General features: G+C 44.4%; 1 long non-coding RNA gene across 1 annotated transcript; it reads left to right on the forward strand.

Annotated features, from left to right (window-relative positions):
- The first annotated feature begins 3,822 nt into the window (after positions 1 to 3,822).
- Positions 3,823 to 5,515, forward strand: LOC125536005. Its single transcript, XR_007294884.1, has 4 exons — positions 3,823 to 3,888; positions 4,143 to 4,364; positions 4,974 to 5,151; positions 5,251 to 5,515. It is a non-coding gene; the product is annotated as an uncharacterized LOC125536005 (long non-coding RNA).
- Positions 5,516 to 6,410: the final 895 nt, after the last annotated feature.

The following is a 6,410-nucleotide window of genomic DNA, read 5'->3' on the forward strand; positions in this document are numbered from 1 at the left end:
GTTGGACGGTTATCGACCGGCTTACGCCTAGCATCGGCCTTAAAAAAGGTCATTAACATTTCTTGGCGATTCATTCATACTCTCTCCGTCTCAAGATAAGTTTCTTAGCTTTACTACAGTTTAGTACATAATTGCACCCCTCTTTCAGCTCTGGTCCGTCGCCACTGTGCACGAACACGCACAACCGATCCTGTGGGGCAAAGCTGACCTTCTGCGCTTGGAATTTGTTGAGTTGCTGGCCACTTGAGCAGAGCCATACCATGTGGTGGTTGCTTTCAACGGAGCAAGAAAGTCAAGAAGCCCCGGGAATCAAACGCGCCGAAGATGCTAAATGGGCCTATGTTGCGTGTCATGTGACCAAATTAGCTTATGCCTAAATGAGTCTACTTATCAGAACTATTTATGTTTGAAATTTAAACATTTAAAGAAATAAGAAAACCAAGAATTGACATGCATTCATTCAAGTCCATGGGCAATCGAGCAAGCACTAATGAAAATGAGCAGGGGGTTAAGGAGTCTGGAAGAGTCTTTCGAGGTAGGGGATTGCAGCAACAAACGGTGTGGAAGTAATGCAGAGAGGAAATCTCATGGCTGGCAAGGAGGACGAGGGCAATGAGGACCATCTCGCCATTGCCGGATCTAGGCCGTTGGCTGGGAAGGGGGGAGAGGTGTCGACAGAGGTGCGTTCCAGCTTCTCCCTCATGTCTATAGACATGAAAAACCTTTGCCAGCAAGAGATGATTGCGGGGGAGCGACATCATGGGTTTTGTGCTTAGACGTAGACATAGTTGAACCGGAGTTTAGTGGCCATGTTCTGGGAGAGCGAAATGACATGGTTTAGGCAAGTGACGAGAAATTTGGGTTTGTGCCAACATTGTGCTATAGTTAAATTTGTACAATGCAAATCGCCACGCAACATGTAAATAAGGTCTTTGTTTTAGTTTGATTTTCTTGTCTATACACCTTATTTTTTTTTTCAGTTTTGCTAAAACACATCTAGATTGCCAAGGACTTAGATGTGCAATACTTAGGTGTATACACCTTATTTTCTTTCTCAGTTTTGCCAAGGAGAGGAGCGGGGTCGCGACGCGCGCGGCGAGCTGGCTCCAGAGGGCGCTGCGGGCGGATGGCGGTGCTGGGCAGCGGAGGAGCAAGGGCGGCACGACGAGGCCCATGAGCAGAGGGCGCTGGTGGTCTACGGCGGTGCGGGCCCTATCCGCGTCAGATCTAGGTCAAGAGGGCCTAGGTCGCCATGCTTCTTTGATGGGGTTCCTGTGTGCCGCTTGCGTTGGCCCGAGGCAGCTTGCGACGACAGCCGCCACCCCTGGTGGCTGGAGTTCTGGAGGCGGCTCGACCAGTGACGTGGTCGGCATGGCCGCGGGCCACAAGCTGTGCGCGAGATGAATGACACCCTGCTCGGTGTTGTATCCTTCTGATGGTGGTTCGGGAAGCTCGACACTGTCGCAGATGGGAGGATAAGATGGTGGTGACTGGAGGGAGAGGAATGGCATTGTTGCGGTTGTTGCATCCTTCGTCGGGAGAGGAATGGCCCGTAGGCGTTGCATCCTCGAGAAGATGAATGGCGTCCTGCTTGGTTGCATCCTCCCGATGGGAGAAGAATGGCGCCGCTGCGGGGTTGCATCCTCCGTCCAGTGGGGACGCGGATGCAAGATTGGAAGCATGTCGAGCTTGCCGGGGATGTGTGGTTTGCCGCGGAGGTAGGGGTAGTGGTTTGGTGTGTAGGCTGATCGGATCCTGGGCTCGAACTGTGTACGTGAGACGGTCGGCGAAAGTCGTACTCCGGTTGTGGCCGGAGTCGTCGACGGCGGCGCCCTCTCGCGTCGCTCTCTCATTGGAGGCATCGAAGTAGCTGCTCCCACCTTGTCTTTCCTGCTGTGCTTCGGGGAAAACCCTTGATCTAGTTTAGATCAGATGATGGCGACACTATCCGGTGTCGCGTTCCCTCTTGGGGGCATCGTCTTGGAGGTGGATCTGATCAGAGAGACCCGTGATTCATGAGGGTGTGTATATTGTTTGCTGAAAGATGTCGTTTGTATGGTTTTTAGGTCCGATTTTCCTTATAAACTGGACCAACCTTCTCCTTCTCATGTTCAATGAATTTAGCAGTAATGCTAACATTTATCGACGCAGTCAGCGAACCAACTTATGATTGGATGGTTAGGTGGACAGTGGTATCCCCAGCCCACCAGGGTTCAAGTCGTGATGCTCACATTTATTCTGGATTTATTTCAGGATTTTCGGCGATACACGTTCAGTGAGAGAAGATGTTTCCGTCGACTAAATCTCAAGATGATATGCCGGCTCAGTTTTTCGGAGATGCTTATATGAATAGGGTGTGCGTATGTGCGTACATAGAATGAGTGTATGCGTGTATGTATATATGAGCGCCGGTGTCTGTAGTGATGTTGAGAAAAAAAAAGACGCAGGCAGGATCGGTTGGATCAAAAGAAAAAAAATCGACGTTCTATCTTCATATAAGAAGAAGAAGACGCAGGCAGGATCGTTTGGATCAATCGATCGTTGCAGGCAGCCTAAACTCGATCCATCTGTTGCTGGTCTCGAACTCTCGATTAGTCCTGTTGGTCGGCGGGAAACTCTCCAATCCCTAGCACTTCCCTAATAATCAGAGAACCTGTATAGATTATCTAACAGTGGAACCACCTAATAATCTGGTACGTCTCCTTAGGGGAAGCAGGGAGGGGAAGAAAAACTTCAGTGGTCTGCATTATCGTAATCGATCAGGCTGGTGATAGCTGCGTCGCTGTCGTCACTTGCAGCAAGCGATGTGAGGCACAAAGTTGATGCAGGAAGTATTGTTGGACATGGTAGAGCTGCAGTAGCATGGATAGGTCGAGGCGCAACTCGATGGCGTGTGTTGACTCGCTCCACTGCCGATCTAGCCGGCTGATCAGTGAGCATCCCATTAAATTAATCAAGTGTTTGCCAACGCTTTGATCGACCTGTTAAGGGAAGCAGAGGCTCGCTGACACTCTGTTAGTGAGTGCCTACCTCTTTCCCAGTGTACCCCACTTCTTTTATTAGGACTTAATGAAAGATAATAACTTTAAAATTGTTTCCCTCTGCATCCCTATTATTTGAAGGTTTTAGCCTTCATTACATCTCAATGGTTTGCTTGCATTGTTCATGGAATTATTCCCTTAAAGTTTTTTTTGTTTTGGTTCTTTAATACGCATGGTGTTTCCTTATTAATCATTGCATCGTGGTGTTTCCTTATCAATCATAGTTTAAACAACGAGTCGTTGCTTTGCCCCTTTTTACTTCAGGCGCGAGGAGAGGGAAAGAGAGACAGCACTGTTGGAGACTTCCTCTTCCTCTATGCCACAAGCTACAAGGTATGGAACTATCGCGCGCCCTCTCAACCATTGCTCAATAGCTGGGTCTACGACCCGGTAGGTAACTTGAGACAACCGTTCTACTAGCCTTTCAACTCAATCGGATTAGCATTTTTATTGAACTATGTTCCCTTTCACTCACTTAACGGTGCATTGAGGACGACAGCAATCCAACTCGATCATCAGAACGATTGGGTTTTAAACACATGCTGAGCGCAAGCTGTAGACGTCTCAAATGTATGTGCCTTTTTATCCTACCTGTGTTAAACCTTCTCATTAAAACAGAAAATAGGCCTTTTTTATATACCCTGAGAATACGGCGCTCCCTATTATTGAATGCGTAGGTATTTCCTTGCAAAGCAGAGTGTGCCCGCTACTGTTTTAAACAATGAGTCGCTGCCAGTGCTGCTTGCTGCTACATGACTGTTTGCCCCCATTTTTACTTCAGGCATGAGGAGAGGGAAAGAGAGACAACACTGGAGGAGACTTCCTCCTCCTCTATGCCACAAACAAGGTATGTAACTTTCGTGCGCACTATCCTCTCTCTGATCTGTCTTTTGTTTATAGTCAGCAGCTAATTTGGTCTAAGATAGATGGTTTGGAATGAGTTATCTGTCTTGTAATGGTGCTTTTAGTTACTGACTAGACGCATTTTCCCGAAGATTTACTAATTATGGCGTTAAAACCAATTTTGCAATGCATGCATGAAGTACTAGATTGTGTTCCACTTTATTTCCTATTAATCAAACATTTTGTGTTCCACTTCAGCTTTAAGGTGGCAGATCTCTTGTCATTGAAGCTTGATATAAATCTCTTGGCTGATTCATGTATTTCGACATTGGTGCCCACTGGTCTTATGATAAAATATTTTGTGAGAGTTGACAATGATGGAATTTTCCATACGTATCCTGACCGTGGTGGCCCATTTGAGATCATAAAGGAAGTTCAGGAAGCCATTGACTCCCACCATGCTGTTCAGCGAAAAAACATGTAAAGTCTCTCAATTTTATTAGATATCTCATATCTGGGTGTGTTCACACCTTGAAAACCCCGGGTATTTCTGAAGTTAAAGGAATATCTTATGAATTGCTTTAGAGTTGTTAAAATAGTTAGCATAGCTTGAATTCAAAAGGTATATATAGATGCTATGCTATAGGTATATTTTTTCATGCTCACTCGTAACTTGTACAGTTGGATAGCTTTTAGCCTCCCACACCCATGTAGCTCTATTTCTTCTGATAAAGCTGGTGGTAACTAGAACAGTTAGTTCCATTAATCAGTTGAGACGGTTTTGTTTTTGTTCTGTAACCAATAGTGCTTGTAGTCAGACACACTACTTGGAGATCCAAAAAACAAATGGTGATAACTTTTATTCTCTTTTATACAAAGAATGTGATGAGCGTCTTATAAGAATGTAAGCAGTTCAGTTTGTTTTTCCTTTTTCTTGTTTATTAAACAACGAGTTGTGTTAATCTTCGGGGCTGTTTGGTTCCTAATTTAACAAAAACCTTGCATGCAAACTCATCAACCCAAACGCTTAATCATTGGTTATTCTATGAAATACGCTAATAATTTAAAATCCTCTTATATCTGAAATAGATGCATGGATGGACTTACCGACGTTTAGAGGGCTATCCGATGTGCTCTTTTCTGGTATCATAATGGCACAAGGAAGCACTCCAAAGAAGCTTATGATGCCTGTACGACCAATCTCCCTACAAAGGAATTGGTTAAGGCTGTACTCGACAAATACAACGAGGACAATGGTCTTGTCAGAGTATGCTCTCCCACTCTGTCCTTTTTTGGTTCCATGATTCCTCGGATGTCATCAAATACATGTTTCACTTGTTGATACTATCCATTCTTAATACTTCAGGATCTTGCATATGAACTAGAAGATATTGTGAGGCACAAAGCATGTTTTGACGGGAAAAATTGCATTTATAGATCTTACGCTCATTTCAATCTCACTATGAAGACTAAAGGAGCTGCGAACAAGGATCTGTACTTTGCTGAAGTCACACGTATGGACGGTGATTATGAAGCGTATGTGCTCACCTGTATCTGCATGGTCAAACCTGATGACAATGGTATTATATACTTAACTTCATCTGCTTTGAGATTTAGAATTTTAATTTCTCGAATTTGTTTCCAGTTTGTAGCATTTGCATGCAGTAGGGCACTCTTTAATAAAGAAACAAACTAATAATAAATAGTTGAATGCATGTGCTCCTGTTATTCATGTAAACATAATTACACTTAGTCGAGTATCCTCCAAAATATCCTCTCCTTCAACGTTTAGTGAAGATTATAACAAAGGCAATGTGTGTATTTTGTTGAACCTATAAAAAAAGGTATTGTTGTTGGAAACATATCGTATTCGTATGTCTCACCGCTGCAAGAACGCCACTAAACAAATTGCGCTTCGTGACTGGACATCCATGTTGTTCCTCTTAGCTGCGAGATTGTAGCCTCCAGCTCTATGTACCTTTTCTTTGTTTTTCTCTCTCTCTGTCCCCTGTACTTCTGATGCTGAGTTCCTTGTAACACCTCTTGACGATCGCAATAAAGGTTCAGGCAGGCGTAAGCCCGCCGTTGACGCGTCAAAAAAAGAAACATATCGTATCTAGCAATAGCATAGTTTCAGTTCAAATTTTATTATCTGGCTATATGCACTAAGAAGAAAATACGACCCCATGAGGCTGGCAAACTTTGCGTATTCGCGAGGCTGGCAAGCAGTTATGTTTTAAGAGCACAATATGGACCACCAATTCCAATATATAACTGCAATTGTCAAGGTTCGGTTGCTGCAAAGCCTGGATGGTGAAGAGCCATAGAATTTAGAGTCTAGCCCAGCTCCACGGTTGCACTCATAATTTATAATCTAGCAACAATCATAGTGCATGCAATTTCCATATCATGTTAGCTGGTTTTGCTATGTTGGAAATTGCATGCACTATCACTGTTTGATCTTGAAGCGTGTATGAAACAGGATCTGAAACAAAATACTATTCAGTTTCGAACGCCAAGTCCTGA

Source organism: Triticum urartu, chromosome 1, assembly GCF_003073215.2.
Source record: "Triticum urartu cultivar G1812 chromosome 1, Tu2.1, whole genome shotgun sequence".
In the NCBI taxonomy this organism is placed as follows: domain Eukaryota; kingdom Viridiplantae; phylum Streptophyta; class Magnoliopsida; order Poales; family Poaceae; genus Triticum; species Triticum urartu.